The sequence below is a fragment of the Anser anser genome (assembly GCF_964211835.1).
Source record: "Anser anser genome assembly, chromosome: 16".
In the NCBI taxonomy this organism is placed as follows: domain Eukaryota; kingdom Metazoa; phylum Chordata; class Aves; order Anseriformes; family Anatidae; genus Anser; species Anser anser.
Genome location: NC_139737.1, coordinates 3,353,609 through 3,374,509, shown reverse-complemented (window position 1 = coordinate 3,374,509; position 20,901 = coordinate 3,353,609). Strand labels below are relative to the sequence as shown.

Genomic DNA, 20,901 nt, shown 5'->3' with positions numbered 1-20,901 from the left:
TTCCCAAAGATTCAATTTGCATTAGGCCTGCTACTAACGGCAGGGCTGTGATGGGCGCCAAGACACATAAAGGGCTTTGAGACAAAGGCAATCGATCTCGTTTTAGTTTTATGAGGAAAATAAACAGTTAGGCTGATATAACAGTAAAAGGGTCAAGCAGGGTCAGGGCTAACAAAGTGACTCAAAGGACCTCAAATTAAAACTACCTTCCTTTTCTCCGTCCTCCCTCCGAGAGGGGCCTCTGCATCTCCCCACAATTCCACGGGTGGGTGTCAGCAGAGCACCCACTGATTTCAAGCCTGATCCTTGGGGCCAGGGTTCCCCAGTATCACCCTCCAAGCAATGGGAATGGTCTGGCCAAGGCAAGCCCAGCCCTCAGCTCCTCGCTGGGACCACACAAGGGGCTGTGCTTAGGGGTCTTCTTGCTTTCCTCATAGTCTCTACATCCAAGTTTCAAATGTTTTGTTTTTTTTTTCATTGTACTTTTTACCTCCTCAGAGTGGGAATGCGCTGGGTAAGCAGCAGAAGTACAGCTAAGGAAGGACAGCTTCTCCGGTGCAAGCAGGGATTTAGCTGAAAAATATTGGGAATTACTGTAAATTTAAATGTAGGCACCGTTCCAAGGTCAAGAGGCTGAGCATCACCTCACTTAGTGGTGCACTTACCAAAGGAGGTAAAGCATTTGTGCTGTTCTGGATCCAAAGAGTAAAGGTATAAGCAGAGCCGAGACACTTGTATTTATGTTGTCCTAAGCTGCATAACATCCTTATTTAACTGAGATTTTAATTATTCATGTTTAAATACTATTCGTCAAAAAAAAAATCCCTTACGCAGTTGTTTGTTGAAGGAGTTTGTAAGTGACTGTGTGCCAGGGCAAGAGCCCCATTCAAAGCCCACGGTGCTGGATACGAGCAGGGAAGGAGCCTCTTCCCCCAAAATGATGGGCTCTGAGGAGTGATAGGACACCCACGGGAGGGAGGAGGAGAGAAATGGCCATGAAAGACGTGCACTGTGGGTGTCCGGCCACTGCTCCTACCTGCAGCCGTGAAAGGTGGAATAAATTCAGGGTCACAGCTCTTCAAGGCCAAATACAAAGAGCACAGGAGCTCCAATAGCTGCAAGCATCAGGGGGTACTTAGCCAAGGCAGAGCTTTGCTGCAACTTCGTTTTCATGATTTAGCGTCCCTGCTGTAAATAATTGATACTAATGTAAGTGAGATAAGAGACAGACTGTCTGTGGGCCAGGAGGAAGTGGATCCTGGTGACATCCACCCGAAAATGTGCTTGCAGATTTGGCTGAAATGAAAACTTTGAAGTGGCAGGGAAGGAAGGAGGGATAGGAAAAGGTGAATGAACTCAGAGGACTCCCATCTTTCTAGGAAAAACTCCCAGTATTAAGTCCCTTTACAAAAGAACATCAGCATTCCTTATGACTTTTTAGCTCTCAGTAAGCGTTGCTGTCACACGAGTCAATCAGCTGTGCCCGTGCATTGCCAGCGTTGAAAGCCAGGGAGTATGGGCATGGTTTAAGGAACCAGCATTTCATGAAGGGGGTGCATGGCAGAGCGAGAACAAGTGCACCATCCTCATCGAGGACAGGAAAATGCCAGCAAGCCATTCTATGCCTTTGGTGTAGGCTATCTATAAAATAACCGAGTACTAGGAAGAAGATATCCTGCATCTCATCCCTATCTGGTCCAGAGAGGTTGGGCGTGAGCTAGCGTGCTGGAAACCTCCGCAGGCGATGGGTGGCTGGAGCTAGAGCAGGGGATTTCCCTGCTGGGAGCCTCCCAAGGGCCATTGTGCTGCATTGGTCTCTAAATCCTGATTTTGAGGCCGCTATTGGCATTTCACGTCCTCTGAGCAGTCTGTGCCCTGCGGCAAGCAGACATTCACTTCAGCCGGCATGATGTAATGCCGGCTTTGATCCTGTCTAGCACATATAAAAAAAGATAATGTCAGCTGAAAAAAATTGAAAACGGTGTTGAACTGTCCTTAAAGCTCTCCACTAAAATCTTCCTGCATCACCACCTTTATGCACCCCCTACGGTGCCGTTCGCTCCTCAGCCCAAGGACCTTCCCTTACCCGCGGTAAAAGGGAAGCGTGCCTAATGGCTGTAAATCGCCGGAGGAAGCCACAGAGGAGTAAAAGAAATCTGCAGTGCCAATTCCTTCATTTTAGACTATTTCCTTGTAAATGCAACAGGGTCCCCCTGAGGTCCTGGGGCTCCCGTTGCTGTTCTTAGGGCAGGCAGGTTTGTTGCACTCATGTCCCAAAGGCCATGACTTTACTCTTTACTCCAGTGCACACGTATACAGAGCTCTGACTTTGTTGGGAAAATAAAAATGCTTCTTAGCCAATTGATTTGAGCCAGAAAGCTAGAGGAAAATTGCTGTTTTGGAAATGCTTTGGAAGAGCAACATTGACTCATCAGTGACACAGCCGGAGACAGCTAGTGAGACTTCCTCATCTCTGCCGTGATTTTATGATTCAGTGAATAATGCATATTAGCATAAGGCTAACTAAAAAAATCCATACTCATCATTTACTATTAATTAGTTATCAACATTATCCTATTATTAATTATTAACATTTACACTATCAATCAGCCCCTGGCTGACTGATAGCTTAAAATCTTGCATAAAGATTGTTACAACAATATCTACAGTAGGTTGCATAATGGGCTTTGCAGTCAGCTTGTCATAGCCTCGTCTATAAAGCCTTTTACTAATGCACTTTACAACAGATCTTATAGTACATGGATGAAGAATGTGGCTACACCCAGCAATAATTCCATTAATTATGAATAAAGCATTTACAAACGACATCCTTATTTAAAAATGGTGATGAACTCCTTTTGTTTTAATGCGGAAGCACTGTGTAATTTGTAATTCCATAAAAAGCAATGCAGGCAGTGTGGGGCAGTGAAAAAGGGCCCGGGTCTTATCATTACATCATAAAGGAAAGAGAAAAATAATGAAGAAAATGATTGACAAACAACAAAATGTCGGGATAAAGCTGACTGAACCCCAGGGTTGGAAGGGATGTTTGAAGGTGCCACGGAGAGATGAAAGGACTGAAGACCTTATTCAGTGACCTTGCATTGCAATTGTGTCAATAAAACCCTACCCACATTAACAGTAAGACTTTATTTTCCCTGCTTTCCCTCATTTGCGATGTTTCCAGCTGGTTGGCAGCTCACCAAGACTCGTTAGCTGCATAGGGTTTGGCTGAGCAGTACCTTGGTGGTGTTTGGTCCTGTAGGCTTTCTGAGATGGCAGAATATTTATTACATACAATATTTCACCAAGGATACTCACATCAAGAGGCTATAAATACGTTACTCTTCCTAGTTTACTTAAGGGATAAAAAGTGAGTAGCCAAGTTTACAGATCAGGCTCAGGCTCTATTAACAGGGGTCTGTTCTTTTTCATATATATCTTGATTGTTTGAAGTTATTTGCCATATTATCGCTACAAGTGATTTTTGACTCGCTGATCGTATCTGAGCAGAACAGGTCGAGTTACGCAGCAGTTGCATTCAGGTTATTACACGTACTATGCGAGTGAGGTTAATTTAACCTCATGATCCTTTCTGGTGCTAAAGCTATGAATATTGATGTTGGTCGTAGTTTTCAATTGAGAGCTGTGATCCAAGAGCTTCCTATACCAAGGTTCAGACATTTAAATGAGTGCTAACTGGGGATGCCAAAATCTAGGCAATTCCCTTCTGAACACACTGGAGGGTGGTGGAGAGCTTTGGTGGGCAGCAGAAGGTCACCAAAATCCTTCTGATATTTTTTTCCCTTAAGCTCACCAGTGTTTATGAGGCTATAGATCACCAAGGTGCCTGGATTATGCACAAGCCGCAGTGCCATGCATTTGTTAACACGTGGCCAAAGCCATGCACAGCAGTGCAGGCTGAGAGCGGTACAGGCTTCTGCAGAGACACGGGGTGCAGAGGAGACGAGACCTGGAGAGAAGAGAAGCAAGATTGATGGGGAAAAACCTAGCCTGGGGCTCAGACAGGCATTTTGCAGGTTTTCTACAACAGATGAGGCGGCAAACCAGAGACCAACCAGGCAGCAACTCCATGTGAACTACTTTTACATACCTTTTCAATGTCCCATTACGGTGTTTACAGGTTACGCTTAAGCACGATACCTGACAAGGACCTTTCCCCAGATTTTGAAGTCCATAAACACAGCAAAAAGTGGACATGCAGTATTAACAGCCAGCAGTGCCAAGCAGGCTCTTCTGCAGCCCCTTCAAGCCCACGGAAGGGCAGGCAGTGCAGGAGAGGCTGCTGCAATTACAGGTCCCCTTGTGCAAGGCTGCTTGGAAATTCCCAATATTTCTCAGAACCACCAGCGAGTTGGTTTTCAGAGCTGGCTGGTGGAGGATTTATTTATTAAGGTTTTAGCTGTTTGCAGCGGTGGCTGGGCAGCGGCAGTTCCGCAGAGTTATCAAAAATCTATTTCCTGCACAGTCACAAGTGAAATATCAACCCCCCTCTGAAAAGCCGAGCGCAACATTTACATTTTAATCTCACAAAATACTTTAGTTTCTGACAAACGGGGTTTTTCAGTGCATGTGTTACAGAGAGGAGAGGCAGCAGGGTTGCAGGAAAAAGCTTCACAAGCTGGAAGGGAGTGCGGGCAGCTTTGCAAGCATGGTGTGGCTGGAGCAGCACGGTGACCTCCACATCCGCAGCAACAGCAAAGACTGTCACCCTTCAGCTGCCGGAGGCAGGAAAGCAACCTCACCCCAAAAATTAATGGTGCACGGGCAGCGGGTGCTGAGCTTGTTCGGGGATGCCCTCTGCATGCGTAGAGCAGGACTGGGCTGGACAGAAGGCAGAGCTGCACTGCTGTTCACCCTGCACAATCACTCCTGGCACTGAGAAAGCTGCACAGGGACGGGTGATCTGTCCTCCCTCTCGACAAGACTACTCTCTTATTTCACTGTCTCTTTGCACCTTTGCCTGTGGGTGAGTTGGCGTAAAGTGGAGGTGCTCGCTGGACTCAGGCTCTCCGGTTTGCTGCCTGTGTTGGAAGCATCCCTCCCTGGCAATCGCCCGTGCTGAGGTCCCGTGCTGCCTCTGTAGAATCACTGCAGCAAGATATGAATTATGGATGCAATGAAAAATCCCAGCCCAGTGCACAGAGGGAATATGCAAAGTGCAGAGCAATCACCTCCATGCGGTGCCCGAGCCTTGCTGTGCGCTGTCTTTGGGTGCGTGATGCCCCCAAAATTGCTCTCTGCAGTGACATGCACCTCCCTCGTCCCAAAGGCACCAGGACGCTCTCCCCCTGAGCGCTCCAGGGCTGGAAATGAGGAAATTCATCATCTGAAAAGCATCCCCCTGTGCTTTGTGGGATCTGCCTGTGGAAGCACTGAGGGCACTGAATGGAGACGCTTTTGTTTGTTACACACAGAGCATCTCCGCTGGCAGGCATCCGGCAGGATGGGTGCCTGTTCTCCTTGTTCTCAGCGTGTGAAGGGCTTGCCCTTGAGAAATCTGGCATGCTCGAGCCAGGCACAGCCTTGCCCAGAGCCAAGGAGCTCACACATGTTGTTTGCAGGCATGTTGGCTGCTACCTGCCAGAGCCCCTTTCTGCAGGAGTGGAAAAGCGTCGGACAAGTGCTTCAAGGCAGTCACAGACTCTGGTTTTAGGGGTCTGTGTTTCAGGGAAACTCAGTCTCCTCATAAGGGATTTTTTTAGATGTCTTTTAATTTTTAAATGCTTTAATTCCTCCCTTGCAAGTGCAGCTCGTTGTTTCCACGCACCACCTAATAGCACGCTGCAAAACTGTTTCCACACAGCTATTTCTGAGCGTGCAATATCAACATCCATGCTAAAACCAAGCAGAAATTTTCCCCCGAAGCAATATTTTGCTCAGTATTATTGTTACTTTTTCTTTTTAATGCTTTGCTAGTGACGGGGGCTCCAAAGCCTCTTACTCTCAGGAAAGGCAGGCTCCTGCTCTCCTCCTTGCCGTAGCCAGCCCAGGCAGGGGAGAGCCCTGCCGGCAGCAAGGCACGGACACGGCTCCTTTCCATCCTCACAGCGCCAGAAGGTCGGGGAAATGCCTTGGGTCAATTAATTACACTGTTAGCTTTTGTCCCTCCTGCTAAAAAAGTTATGAGTGTTTCTTAGTGACCAGTAAAACTATAGGGCACCACAGCACCTCGTTCACTGGTGCTTGGCCACCCTCTTCTTCATCACACACAGCCCAGGTTGTCACGTCCAGGCACGGAAGGAAGGCCACGCACCGCAGCCACACCAGATATCTATGCAGAAGCCAAAGAAAACAGGCTGGAGACTGAAGAGATTAAAAGACAATTAAATAGAGAGGTTGCTGCTAAAAAAATAATCCCCACGAAGCAATGGTTACCCTCCCATGGCAGCTGAGATGCTGCAGCTGCTGCTCGAGGTCTGGTTTAGCTCATCCCCGTGCGCTGCTCTTATCCCATCCTCATCCCCAGCAAGCAGGATGGATGAAGTTTGTCCCATTCCAGAAACCAGATGGGGATTCTGGGGGCAATGGGGAGCTCACCGGAGCTATCAGAAAGACCTGTGAGGATGATGCTGCGATAGCAGGGAAGCACTTGAACATCCCTGTATTTTTTTCTGGCTCTCCCCAGGCTGCAGCTGATGGAGGTCACAAAAATTGAGTGAAGTGGAGAATTCTGCCTTTAAGTGCTGTTATTTTCCCGGGGCAAAGCCTCCTGCATTTGCCCTGACTCGTCACCTGCACCCTTTAATTTGGAAACTGCTTTTCCAGGCCAGCTCACCACCACTGCTGCTGGCACCAAGCAAAACCAAGCAACGGTTTCAGCACCAGGGGGCTGTGGGTGCTCGCTCCGCATCCCTGTGCCTGCTGCCCACAGACAGGAGACGCTGCTGGTAAGCACAAAGCTTTTCTTTTGGCCACAGGAGCCCATTGCTCTCCCTGCCTGTCCAAAGCGGCCGCGAGGAGCCCTTTCTGCCTCCTCTGCCCGACACTGAGTGGGTCTGGGTGGCTCAGCATCAGCTGCAGGAGCAGGCTGGGAGATGCTGTGCTGTGATTGTTCTCCTGGGAAACTGCTGATGTCTGGATTGGGCCAGGAAAGGGTGAAACAGAGCAAGAATCACCAGTCCCGAGGATCTATAGCATCTCCGTCCATAGAGAACATGATCAATTTTCAGGTCTCAAAAGCTAAAACAGGTTAGATGTATAAAGTCCACCTTTGGTTCCTTTCTAATTCGTGTCTCTGACACCTTGCAAAGGGTTCAGGGCATTTGTGCGCTGACGGACAGAGCCGTGCCCTCCTGCACACCTTTCCTTGGAGGATTCACGTGGTGCTGGAGCAGGCAGCAGCACTGCGGGCAGCGGTGCCTTGCAGGGGCTCCCACAGTGGCTGCAGAGCAGGGAGTGAGCAGCAGGACCAATTTTGCCTTCTCTGCTCACAGTTTGCACCCTTCTGGGCAATTTTCTTCTCACCCACCATCCTTTCCCTGCCCAACACATAGCCGGCTGGCAGAATTAATTGATTGGTGTTTGTAAAGGCTTTTGGATTTCTCCTGTTAAATAGGTGTTAATTCTTGTTGTTATTATTATTATTATCTTCTGTCATAGCCACAGTGATGAACGCTCCCTTGTGCATGTATTTAAGCTATCCAGCCTGGGCTTTGTTCTTATTTTTGATTATTTTAAGAAGTTGTGTTTAACACATGAAATAGTCTAGGTGGATGAGGATTGATAGGAAAGTCTTGAGAGCTGTCAGAGTAATGTTTTTCCAGCAGCAAAAACTTAACCTCCTCTTAGATCTTTTTTTCTGCTTCGTCCCCTACACGCCACGTGATGAAGAGATGCTGTGGCTGAGGCAAGTGAGAGGCTGCAGCCATCAGGATAAAGGAGACAAGCTGACAGTTGTTTTATTTTTGATCCCATTTGAATGTGTCACTCAGCTGTCTTGAATCAAAGAAAGTGAGAAGGTGCCTTAAACAGTTGTGATCGGAAACTTCAAACTTACTTTTTTTTTTTTTTTTCTAGAAGCTAAGTAAATGGCTGGTGGGCTCCTGTAAATCATAACATTTCTAAATATACCAGAGAGTCTCTCTGCCAAGCTGCCGACGAATACAGTGTCTGTTCCTATTGACTTCTCTTCCCCCTTCGGATTACTTTTGCTTTGAATAATTTCAAATCATAAAGGAAAAAAAAATCATGTAATGAGACTAGCTGATGTTGTGATTAATGAAAGTGTAATGAGAGCTACCATACAGCCATTACAAACCAGTTAGCTAATTAGTGTAATCACAGAGGTGGAAATAATTAAAAGACCACAAAGCAGAGGTAGCCTAATAACAGCCTTTTCCTCTGACCCAGAACTGGAGAGAAAAGGATGCTTTGGTTTGCTGGGTCGGGGCCAGAAAGGAGCCGAGACCTGAAGGGCCTGGAAGCAGCCACGGTGCGTGATGTGTCGGGGCTGGATCAGACAAGGATAAATGGAGCAGCTTTTACACCCATGTAAGCCAGATTGCATCCGAGTCCTCTGGCGATGACCTTTCATGTCACAGCAGCCTTCTCCTAGCATCTTCCATTGCCAGGCTGTTCCCTCACCGAGCCCCGAGCATCCCCTCTCCGACACCTGCTGCACTGCAAAGGAAAAGAAACGTGGTGGCAAACTGATCCGGAGGTGGCACTGGTGGTGAGGCAGGATCTGACCTGCTCTCTTCCTTTCTTACTTTTATGTCCGTTTTTGTTTTTTCACAGGTCATTGACAAATGCAGTATTAAAGCTTTATTCACCTTGCAGCCAAGCTTGGTTTCAGGAAAGGGAGAAACCAGTGTCCTAAGGTGCTTTGGAAGAACCCCCTGTTAGAGGATTCTCCATATTTTTACAGTTTATATGTATTTCTGTATGCCATTCACTCTGACTTTCACTGGACTCTAACCACTGGTTGAAAAATCTCCTGCTAACAGGGAAAAGTCTGGGCCGAGGGGAGCGGTGCGGTGCTGGGGCGCGTGGTGCTCATCTCCAGAGCCGCTGCTGCGAGCGGGGCACCGAACAGGTCTGTTGTCCTCACCTCCGTGCCCTGCCTGGCACAAGCAGCCCCGAGTCACTGGGCAACACCAGCACGATGGTGAACCTGAAACAACCCCCAAACGCCTGCTCAGCTGCTTCTCCAAGGGGTCTCCCAGCCAGGACCGCTAATGAGAGACGCGGGACGGCGTGCGGAGCTGGATTTCACCCTGGTAATTAGAAGTGACCTGCCTCTTGCTGCAAGATGAAATAGCTCCATTTGACGGGCTATAAAAATATCCTAACTGGTAATTTTCCAGTTGGGATGGGTCATCGTTGCGGCCATCTCCATCGGCTCTTATCATTTCTGCCACGGTTTTGTGTGCGTTTCATTTGACCCGGGTGTAACGAGCAAAGGAGAAGAAAGTAGCTGCAGACACACAATCAACGATCATCTGCTGAAGCTGATGAATATGCCAAGACTGCTAAGTGGGTCTTCATTAGCTATTCACATGCTAAGAGCCGTCTTTATTTGTTCTTCTCTCCTAGGTGAATCTATATTTGAATATCTTTACTATATCTACCCGGGGGGTGGATGGAGTATTACCACCACTGTCAGGTAACCCGAGTATTTTCCTGAAAAAAAATAGATCGTGGCACCAAGCTGGCAGCAGGCTGAAAAGAAGAAACAATGTGATGCCATTTAGAGAGGGAAGAAATATTTTTCCCCGATGACACCTCTAGTGGGAGGCAGAACTTTATCTTCTCCTTGCAGCTCAAATGAAGCATCACAGCAGTAGCATTAAGTTTGCTTCCACGTTTCCAACGTGTCTTTTCATTTACTATTCTTTTTTTTTGGCTGTAGCTACAAACACATTTCCAGGGTAGGAGCAGGGGCTGTCCTGCTCGGAGGGTTTGCAGGGCAGTGGGTGGCGATGCAAGGCCAGGGCATCCCACCCAGCCGTGACATGTGCAGCCAGAGGGATGCCCTCTGCAGCTCCGTGTGCACGCTGCTGAGCCCTGTTTGAACTTTCTCCCTTCAGCTTTCTGTAAAAGCTGCGGTTCTCTGTGTGCTGGGACAGGGGCTGGCTCTCTGCAGGATGCTTCTCCCCTCCCTGGAGCATCCATCCGCGGGGAAGGCTGCCCTCTCCCGACATGAGGAGTGAGGCGGCGGCTGAGCTGCACCCAGCACCCTCTGCCGGCACCCACCCTGCTCCCATCCACACCCAGAGATGTCCCTGCCCTGTGAGCCCAGCACAACCCCATGTGTCCCCAAGGCGTCCTGGGCCCCCCGCCGGCTCCAGGGTCCGACCCACGTCCCTCCTCCAGCATCGCATGGGTGCTGCTTGGGAAACCACCCTGCTCACTGCATCTCTTCTGCACAGGGCTGCCTTCTCACCTGCCCCATTCCTGCCCTCCCAGGTGTGCCCAGCACCTTTTTTTAAAAAATCTGACGGTGTGTGAATGAGCAACGTACTCATCTGTGTAAGATATTTCCAGCTGAGTCTGTACGTGCTGGAGACAGTGGGGGTGACACAGGAGCAAAGTCACATTTGTCAGCGTGCTGCTCCAGGAAAGCATTTTTCTATGAACAGCAACCCACAAGCAAGCGCTTGCACCTCCGGGGTTTACAAACAGCTGATCTAGGAGAGATTACTTTTTTTTTCTTTTTTTTTTCTTTGTGCATTTGACCTTATTTGCTGAAAATGAAACATCATCTAACCTTCCAGGAAATGCCACGATTCTTCGATCTGACAGAAGAACATAAATCTTCCCTAAGTGCGCAGCAGTTCAGGGCTCAGCTGGAACTGAGCAGGATCGGGGCATCCCAAACCAGGGCCAACAGGACCCGAGCCACACACCTCTCCTGTCCGCAGAGCAGCAGCCCCATGGGACTGGTCACTGCCTTTGGGCTGAGCTGGTTTTCCATCAGTTCTTCATGAAAAAAATGGGATTTTGGCACCTGAATCACTTTGATCCTGTTAAAGTTTAGTGGGACAGGTGGGACCCTTCCCTCCCAGCTCGGGCTGAAACAACCTACGCTGCCCTTCCTTATCTCCCCTGCTCATCTCTGGGGAGCAGAAGGCTCCTGAAAGCCATTGCAGGGGTGCAATTTTGGGCTCTGCAAGTGGAGTGGACACGGTGAGAGGGCTTGCAGAGCGCAGCAGCCCTGCTGCTTTCTCAGTTTTCCCATGCTGCGTTTCCTGAGCAGGACGCTGTGGTTTCCTTCCGCGCCTGTGCCTCCTCCCCGGCTATTTCGGGGGATCTGTGGTTGTGCTGAAGGTTTTCAGGGGCCGGAGAGGGAGCTGCAACGTGTCGTGCTGCTCAGTGCACGGGGCCTGAGCAGCCCTGAGGGCTGGCTGGAGGTAAGAAGCTACGTGGGGGAAGGCGCAGCTCGTGCTGCGCTGCTTTCCGCCACCCACTCATCGAGAGCTCCGTTTGCTCAAGTGCACACTTTCGGACCCAAGCTGTTAGTGCTTTACACAGGGCACAGCCATCCATGTGCAGGTCTCTCTCTGTCATGGCTTATTGCTAGCGCAGGGCTCCCCCAGACCGCACAGGAATCAGAGCTGTGTTTTCCTCTGGATCAAGTCTGGGACAATCCTTCTGTGGAGGATGAATTTAACTGAACCCACAACTCTAAAAGTACCATGCTCACCCCTACCCCAAGATCCACAGAAATATAAAGTTTCTTAGGTCTTTTTTTTTTTTTTTTTTTAATTCTTGGCCAACTTTCCTTGTTTTACCACTAGATGGGAGAGTGAGACTGGTTTAACGCAGCCGCTCCCATCTTTATCCCAGTAGGAATTCGGGGGGGGGGAGCTGGAAATTGAGAAATATGCTCAAGTCAATTCTCTGGTGCCAGGAGCAGAACCGAGGACACATCCTGCGTGTTTTCTGACCTCGGGAATGGAGGAGGTAAACCCAAAAAATGCACGTTGGGCCGTGTTATGGGCTAACCCCAAAAGCGTGTGGCTGTGGCAGCACCAATGCTTGCGTGTCCCCGTGGCAGCTCCTCTGCCCTCATGCAAGGAGGAATCAAGCACACCCAGACTAGATGTGGGTGAAATACTGGGGCAAAATACTTCAATTTTGCTCCTGTCCTGGAGCAAGCAGTGGTGACAAAGGCACTTGTAATTCACTCCCCCATACCCATGCCCCAGGGAGTCAGACGGGCCCCCCAAATTTCCTAGGGAGGCACAGAATAAAGCTGCATTTTCCCCTCCTTTTCTTCTACACCCTTCTCCTACAGGTTTATTGCATAGTGATGCACGCAGTGATACCGTTTTTCTGCAGAGGTTAAAAATGTGCTGGTGCAACGACTGCAGGTGAAGGAGGGGAATTCGGGGCCCGGTCTGACACCGCCAGCTGCTGCCGCCTGCCTCGGGGGCTGCCACGGGCAGGCACGGGGAGGGTGCCAAAGGCATTCAGGCTCTGCTAAATTTACTTTTGCTGCAACACTTCCCATCCTCTGAGACATTTCCTAAGCTTTTATTTTGCCAGGATTGGGTGTGTTTGGGAATTATAGAGTTGCAGAAGCACTTTCCCCACCAAACCAAAGATTGCCCAGTTGGCCTATTTTGTGCTATTATATGGCTTGTGGTTTTTAAGTATGATCATGTCTTCTTCCTTCCTGGGATTTCACAGATTCTGGAAGAAATCTTATAATAGTCAATTTTTCTGCCTGCCTGCATTACTAGTGCAGAATGCGTAACCCCTGCAACTTGATAATAATCTTTTGGGGGTTTTGCTGCCTACCCAATCTCTTTAGTTCACAAGCTTTTTAGAGAAGTGACACAACTGATTTGTTTAATGTCTGGGCCAGTTGTGCCCTGAAATTAAATAATCCTGATAAACCTCCCAAACTGCAATGCCCTCGTTGCCTCTGTTGGGGTTTCCTGGTTGTGCTCCTATAGGAAACATCTGCCGTTATCATGCTAGAGAGAAATATCAGTTTCTTTGGAAGAGGAAGCTGGGTTCTTACTGGATTCAATTACTCCTGTTTTCCACAAACAACCTCCCACTCCGTGTGTGCAGCGCTGCTGCTGAGTCACCCAGCAATGAGCAAGCATCCCGCTCGGGATGGGGAGGACAAACTCCCCCGAAGAAGCTGATAAATATAGATGAAAAAATGTTGCCTGGAAGCAATAAACCAATAGAAATTCCAGCCCTGGCAGGTTCAGGGCACGCTCACTTGTGCAGATGCAGCTTCTCGCTGCGGGGTTCACGGCGGTGCAGGGACAGACCTGGATGCAGGTGGGGCTGGGGTCTGGGCACATGGGACACGTGGGATGGGGATGAGGAGCTGCCACGGGGTGTTTCTAACGGACAGTTGTCCGTATGTCTGCCTCTGGCCGTGTATACTTGTGCGAGAAGTCACCGCCCTTGGCCAAGTGCCTGTTGCTCCCTGTGCTCCTCATTCGTAAAGCATTAGGTGAGCAGGAGGAAAAATGAAAGCTCCTGTAGATAGGATCACTGCGCTAACTCTGCTCTGCTTTTCTATGCTCCCAATCTTTCCATCCCTTTCCTGTCATCTCCCCTTACCATCCTGAAAGAGAATTATAAACAAAAACAAACAAACAAACAAAAAACCACTAACCGGGGAGAGGAGCTACAGAGATGGTGTGCGACGTGCACCCAGGACCTGAGGGGCAAGGACACCGCAGGGGCCGACTTCTGACCTCTGCTGAGTGCTGGAGATGCCGCAGCCTGTCACTGTCGGATAGCTGCCAGCCTGCCAAATGCCAAGTCATTCTTCAGCGATGAGACGTTGAGCTGATTAAGGTGTTAATTAGAACAAGGAAGCGGCACGTGCAAGGATGGTTTCAGATGAGAAAGACGTGGCAGCTGCCAAGGTAGAGCCGCTCCTGGCTGTATCCCGTCAACCTTTCTGGTGAATGGCACTGAGCCTTCAGTTTGCTCTGCTGCAGGGCTAGGAGAGGAAAAAGGATTTGATTATGGCCCAAGCTGTGGTTAGTGGGGCTTGTTTCAGGAGTGCTCAGCTACCTGTGAAACCCAAGCCTGGCCATACAAATGGGGCAGAGTCCAGGGCAACTGGTCTGCATTCCTGGCATTTACTGCACTCATAAACAGCCCTGGCAGCGACAGAAAGAGTGCAAACTTTGAACTTATAAAGCATCAACACCGAGACCAAGATGGAGTAGAAGACACACAAAATGCTCAGAAATGTGTTTCCCCAGCACATAGCCAGAGCCCTTTGGTAGCTGTCTACCAGCAGCGCAGCATCTGCACAGACCCTCGTGACCGTGATCAAGGGCAGCTCCATCGAGTGAGAAAGGGGGCAGAGGAGTTTCCTGCTTCCCCGAGGACACACACAGCTCCCAGCCACGTGCAGAGGCTGCCCGTGCTGGTGGACAGGCACAAATCAAGAGAAAAATGCGCCGTGGTGAGCACCTGCCCCAGCACACTGTGACGTCCCTCGGGTGGGAGCTCTGCACCAAGGGGTAGAGCCGATGCTTGCTCAGATCCTGATGCACACAGACTTGCAGGCGCTTTAGATTTCACAATCGGGTCCAATCTCTCCTTTAGACCTTGATCCTGCAAGAAGCACTATAAGGATGGATTTTAGAAATCAGATAGAGCTGGCGAGATCTGGGCCTTATTTAAGATAGCAAAATAATCAGCCATGTGATTTCTTCCCCGTGTTTACAGTGGCAATATTTTTCCAAAGTTCAAAGTCTTCCTCTGCAGAAAACATTTGGCATGTTTTGCAGTGATACTGTAGTTTTGGTGCAATGAACAATTAAAAAAATCAATTTCTAGAGCAATATTTTCTATGCTAGTAATCCATGAACTAATTACAGGGCTGGAAAATCAATAACTATCTGGAAATCTTTTCAATACAGCTAACTAAGCACGCTACATATCATGCTGCAATATATCCTTCACATACACGTGATATTCCTGATTATCTCCCAGATCATACGGGCAGATGAAATCGCTGTCAGTAAGTGTCTGTACTTTGTTAAGCTGCAGTGCCAACATTTACCAAAATCCAAAGGGGAAATTGGTAGAGAGAATAGCACAGTGCGTGAGATCTGGGGCAACACTCACTGCCAAGGCTTTAAGCCAACAACAAAAAGAGTTAAAAGGCTTGGTCAGTTTAACAGGAATCTTTCTTTGAAAAGATTATGAAACAAAGTCATTAAAAGTTCAAGCCTCAGTTATATTGTTTTTTTCATCAGACTTCATTTTTTAAAAAAAATGTAAAACCTTCGGTGACTGAACATAACCTCTTTCCCTGGTCTCCTAGCAAGGGAGAAGTACAAGTGGGTGGTTCAATGGTGCAATCGCCCTTTAAAAACACGAGCGCAGAGGAAGGGTGTTGCTCTGATGATACCATCTACCCTTGCTGTACAAACATGCGGTGCTGACCATGGCAACTCGCTTCCAGCCAAAGCCCAAAGCCCTGCGCGATGCTTCAGCCTCACTCGTATCCTGTGAGAGCTCAGTGAGCTCGACCTGCTCTTCCTTGGCACGGTGGCATTCACGCTGTCACTGACTGAGGCGTAAATATTCCCATCCGACACGGTGCTAAAAGCACAGCAGGTGGAGAAGAAGCAAAGCCCACGGTGCACGTGATTTTCCCCGTGCTCCTGTTCGTGCTGCTGCTTCGTGCACCGCAGCGATGAGTTCTGAGCTGTCGCGCTACCGTGAAATATTAGCTAACATCTTATGTGCTTTTCTCTGATTATTCTGAATAGCTTGTTTCCTGCAGTGAATGGAGCAGATGAAAAGTGGGACCAGGGTGAGATCAAGCCCTCGCTGCTACCCCGGGCTGGGGGATTCCTGCAGCTCCCCACTGCAGTGCTCTGTGGTGCCGGACCCGCAGCAGAAACCCAGGTCCAGCACCTGGTGCAGGTAAGGTGCCGTGAGCCTCACCTCATCTCGGGAGACAGGCCAGGGGCTGTGGTCCCTTCTAAGTAAGAACTGAGCAGGTCAGTTCTGCTCAAAGGACTTAAATTTTGAACCCATGCAATTATCTGGATTGTAATTATGGTTGCTATTAATTACTGCTCGCATTTTTGCAGGACTCCCTGTCCAGCTGGGGAGCTGCAGCCCAGTGACACGTAGGAAGGAGAGCTGTGGGCTGCTGAGAGCCTGCCTGAGGTGGCATTTACCCAAATTTGGTGACAGCACTGCCCCAGCCGTGTCCACAACGTGCACCCCGTGGTGTTGCTCTACCAATCTGGGCTGCCAAAAAGCAGCTGAAAGAGAAAAATAGTGTACATATCGTCATCACAGGCACAATTCCTCTCCTGCCTGCTCAGCCTGAAGTGACCTTGGTGCTCCCTCAGCCCAGTCGGCTGTCGGGGGCTGTTCAGGCAGTGGGAATGCGCCTACGGCTGCTGCACTGAGCTTCAGCAACTGATCTCCTTGGATAACGAAGTCTTTGGACTTTCCCATGTTTTTTTCCCGGGTAACGCCACCTTTCATTCAAATAAAACTCGAGTGGAGTGCAAGAAATCACTTTGTTTCTCTCCATCTTCGGAAGAAAGGGCAGTGCGTCACCTGATGGAAAGGGCCTGACAAAAAAAGAGCTCAGACCCTCCAGAAATCCTTCAGGAAACAGCTGAAAGAGAAGGCACTGCTCTCCCTCTGCTCTTTTAATAGTACCACATCACACTTGGTGCACGCTCAGCAGCAGAGCTCCCGGTATTATTTGCTGGCAATGCAGAGCGATAGCCACGCACTGTGGTGCCGGTACGGGCGCAGTGGATGCGCTATGGAGAGGCGAGCAGGACATGCAGGGCAGCGATCGCTCCCTCCACGATGTTCCCCTGGCTGCTGGCAATCCCCGGCTCAGGGACATCCCGAACAAGAGGTTTGCATTGAGATTATCGGGTTTAACAGCCGCCGAGGCATATGTCATTTGGGAATTTGTCTAATCCCTCTTTGAACACGGATATACTTTCAGGCTCTGCAAAGCACTCTGGAAACAATCACCACTGTTTAATCAGGAGCTGGGCAAGAGTTTGCTTACAGCTTCCTACCTGATCCTTTCATTTAGGGGATCCCTTGCTCTTGTAATGATAAATACACCTGGCAAAGCTGAGCAGGATGGACACTGATGCTCTACTTTGCAAAACCAACGGGATCTGACAGAGGTAGAGCAACACAAAGTCTGGTAAAAATCACCAGGGGGATTTTCAGAAGTGCGTTTCTCACTGCAAAGCAGCACTTGAGAAAAACATCCGTATTGGCTGTTTGTTATATTTTTCCTGTGAATGAGTTTCTGGCTCAAATTAGAGTCATAACACAACTCTAAAGAGCATCTTTTAGGAAAAAAATCCAGTTCTGAACTTCCTTCCTAGAGATTTGTTGCTTGTTCTGCAAGAGGAGATGTGAATCATGGAAGTATTTATAACAGCAATATTAGGAAATGATCATTAAGGCACCAGAAATCTGTTAGACAGCGTGTCTTTAAATAAATTGTTTATGACTATGCTAACCCAATCTTGTAAGTGCATGCACACTTAACGATATTAAAAATGTATATGTTGCCAGAACCGGACTTCCCATGATGAATGTACCACAACTCTCCTTCTTTCCTAGTCAGCTGCGTGGATCTTTGAGAAACGAGGACAGTTCCGTTTGATCGGTGTTAATGAGGTTTGTGTCTGCACAGATTTAGCCCAAAGATCGTTGTGATCATCTCACGTCCCAGGTGACTTACAGGACTGAACTTGAAGAAACATCTTTCAGCAGTCTCGGTCGATGGAGCGATTCCAGCTCGCAGAGTGCCTCCAGCCAACTGACTTCCCTTCTGCGGCACTGCATTTGCATTCATTAAACCCCGAGTTTTAATGATTTATGTAGATTGATAAAAGCGATCAGCCCAGAAGTATGTGTCTGAACACTCCCACAGCTCCTGACAGAGATGCAACACATCGTAAATCCATCCCGGTGTGAAATATTAAATGGCCAGCTAGCACACACAAAATCATTGCAGGTATATCTGCGAGTGTTAACATGACCCGTAAAATCGGGGTTTCAGACAAACTAAAATGATTACAGACTCCAAACCCAAGGAAATGGTAATCCATATAATAGGAATGCTATAATGATGATAATGTTAGTTAATAATAACATTAATATGATCACCAATCTCCTTGCCATTGTTTGTTACTGTCATTGCCACGGTAATTCTCAGCTCTGGCGATGGACGGAGGCATAGGTGGCCTCAGCCTTTCAGAAACAACCTTGTGCCCACCAGTGAGCCCCGGCCAAGCACAATCCTGGTGCCCTTTGATTTGACAAGAAAAGCCACCAGCAGCATCAGCAGCTTGCAGAGCTCCTGACCCAGGCTGGCCGAGCTCGACAGAGGTGGCAACAAAAGGAGATGGCCATAGACGAGAGATGAGCAGAGATGAGGGAGATTTGCACCAGATGCTGCCAAGGAGAACAACACAGATCACAGCTGTGCAGAGCTCTGGTGGTGCAGGGGACAGGGCTGTGTCCCCCGGACACCCTTCCTCACGGTGGTGCAAGGGCAGGTCTCTTTTTGAGGAGGCGTCTGTGGCTCGCAGCAGGACAGGAACCGCGGTCTGGCGAGGACTTTTGCATCTCTTCTGCAACACACCTTTACCTGCACACACTTCATTGCCTTGCACACACCTCATGGCTTTCTGTAGCTGTGCTGAATGAATTTCAGGCCTCTCCTATCCCCTGAGACTGCTACAGAGGTCATGGATGAGCCTGGTCCTTCTGGGAAGATGCTAGGCTCTGGTCGTGGTGGGGAGTGCGCTGCTACACTACAGACACCTTGAGACAGGGGAAGCAGAGATGGCAGACTGATTTCTTCCAGGCCACCTCTATCCTTCTTTTCCATACCTTCTCCCTTTGGCACCTTATCAAAGCCATTATCAGCTCATGCAAATCCATAGGACAAGCTCCACACCTTTACATCTCCATCACTTAAGAGGTAAAACATTTTGAGAAGCTGTATGAAAAATTCTCCAGAAACTAAGGCAAAGAATTCCTCTGCGCCCCTGAGGACAAGCTCACCGAAGGCAGGATGGATCAGACGCAGCTGGAGACGTGAGCAGAGCCCCGGGGAGGTGAGGAGCAGGGACGCACCACCCTGAAGCTGGAGCCAGAGACGAGGAGGGTTTGGGTGACGGGGCTGAGCAGGAAATGCGGGGGGGGGAGTTTCCCCAGCTCGGATGCTTTTGACGCACCATTTCACTTTTGCACATCTGCTGTCCTTTTCTCCTTGTTTATTTGAAACATAAACGGTTTAAAACGGGGTCTTATTCATCAGTGATTTACAGCAGCGGCCAAAACAAGGTCTTAATTTCAGCACATGGCTCATCTAACTATTCCTGTATAATAAACCAGCATCAGTGTGTGTCCATGGAGCAAACGCTTCCTGTTTTTCCTGACCACAGCACATCACAAGCAGCAGGATCTCCTACATTTAATTTTCCTTTAAAAGCTTATTCAGCAGCTTCCAATTTAGTCCGTTCGTTGAAAGCAAAAAAACCTGCAAGTCCATCCACCTTCCCTTTCACTGGGCACAGCAAGAAGGATGGGGCAAAAAGGCAGCAGCCTCCAGCTCCATGCTGGTGCCAGTGCTTCAGAGGATGAGGAGGCGGCAGCTTCACCAGCCTCTGCCATGCCTTTCCCCCACCCTCCTTGCCACCGCACGCAGCGTTAGCTGGGGTTTTCCATTACCCTGGCAATCCTGCGCACGCTGGGTAATGGAGAACTGATTGCGCATTAAAGAGCTAAACATGCAGCGCCTGAATTATTTAGCTTTTAACATGCAGAAACAGGCCAAATTCCCAAGGGATGTGGACCAGCTCTGCCAAGTAATGCAGAGTCGCTGCAGAAGCTGCACCGGCAGGCATGCAGGAGCCGCAGGGTTATTGCCTCTTGCCGTGCCTGTGTCACATCTGCTGGGATTATTCCTGCCCAGGTGATTTCCATCCTGCAGGGTGCGGGTGCTGCTCCGGGACTCGCCCATGCTCGAGGGCCACCTCTGTGCCTGTGCCACCAACCGTGGTGGCAGCAAGTCACCGGGCAGAGGAGGAAAAGGCCCAGACGGCCGTGTTTGTGCAGACGGCGGGGCTCGGGCTGCGTGCCCGCAGCGTTGCAGCACAGCTTCTGCAGCTCTCCTCTCCGATTCGGCTCCGGAGCAGCGCTCGCCCTGCAATCATTAACCCAGCCGGGCCTGCCCTGGTAGCATTTGGCACCGCGTCCACCCCGATAAAGATAACGCCGCGATAGCTGTGTTTATGCCACTGGTGCAATAGTACCCACGCATCTGTTCGCAGACAGTTTTTCCTCCTTTTACGTGGGCTCGGCTGGTTGCGATAGCAGGAGGCCACGGTTACGTTCCTGCCGCTCTCTCCCACCACAGCTGCGGCCCCTCGCAGGGGGCTTTCCCCTGCGGGGTCTCCCCCAGCCATACCCCACGCTGCCTCCCGGGGGCAGGAAGGCTGCGATCCCCCTGGGGGGCTGCACAGGGCCAGGGGGGCCAACGGGCATCATCCCCCCGGGCACCTGCTCCTGCACCTGCCCTCTCCCTACCCCTTCTCCATCCTTTTCCCACATCCTCCCCTCGCCCCTCTCCCCTCCTGGCCCCCTCCCTCTCCCCTTCTCCCCCCCCATCCATCCATCCATCCATCCATCCATCCATCCACCCATCCATCCATCCATCCATCCCTCCCTCCCTCCCTCCCTCCCTCCCTCCCTCCCTCCCTCCCTCCCTCCCTCCATCTCCCTCCACCCCCCCCCGACCCTCTCCCCCCACTTTCGCTTTGGCCTCCCCTCTCCCCCCTCCCCATTGGCCCGGCCTCCTCCGGGTTCCGCCGCCGATTGGAGGAAAGCCCCGTCCGTCAGGGCGCAGTGCCCGCCCCCGCGGCG

At 49.8% G+C, this 20,901-nt stretch overlaps 1 long non-coding RNA gene across 3 annotated transcripts; it reads left to right on the top strand.

The window, feature by feature from the left end:
* The first annotated feature begins 7,692 nt into the window (after positions 1 to 7,692).
* Positions 7,693 to 19,388, top strand: LOC310882841. 3 transcript variants are annotated; one of them, XR_014573170.1, is made up of 3 exons: positions 7,693 to 11,375; positions 15,749 to 15,891; positions 16,062 to 19,388. It is a non-coding gene; the product is annotated as an uncharacterized lncRNA (long non-coding RNA). The 3 variants fall into 3 exon arrangements; XR_014573171.1 differs by having other exon boundaries at positions 15,735 to 15,891; XR_014573172.1 differs by lacking the exon at positions 7,693 to 11,375 and adding an exon at positions 15,271 to 15,608 and having other exon boundaries at positions 15,735 to 15,891.
* Positions 19,389 to 20,901: the final 1,513 nt, after the last annotated feature.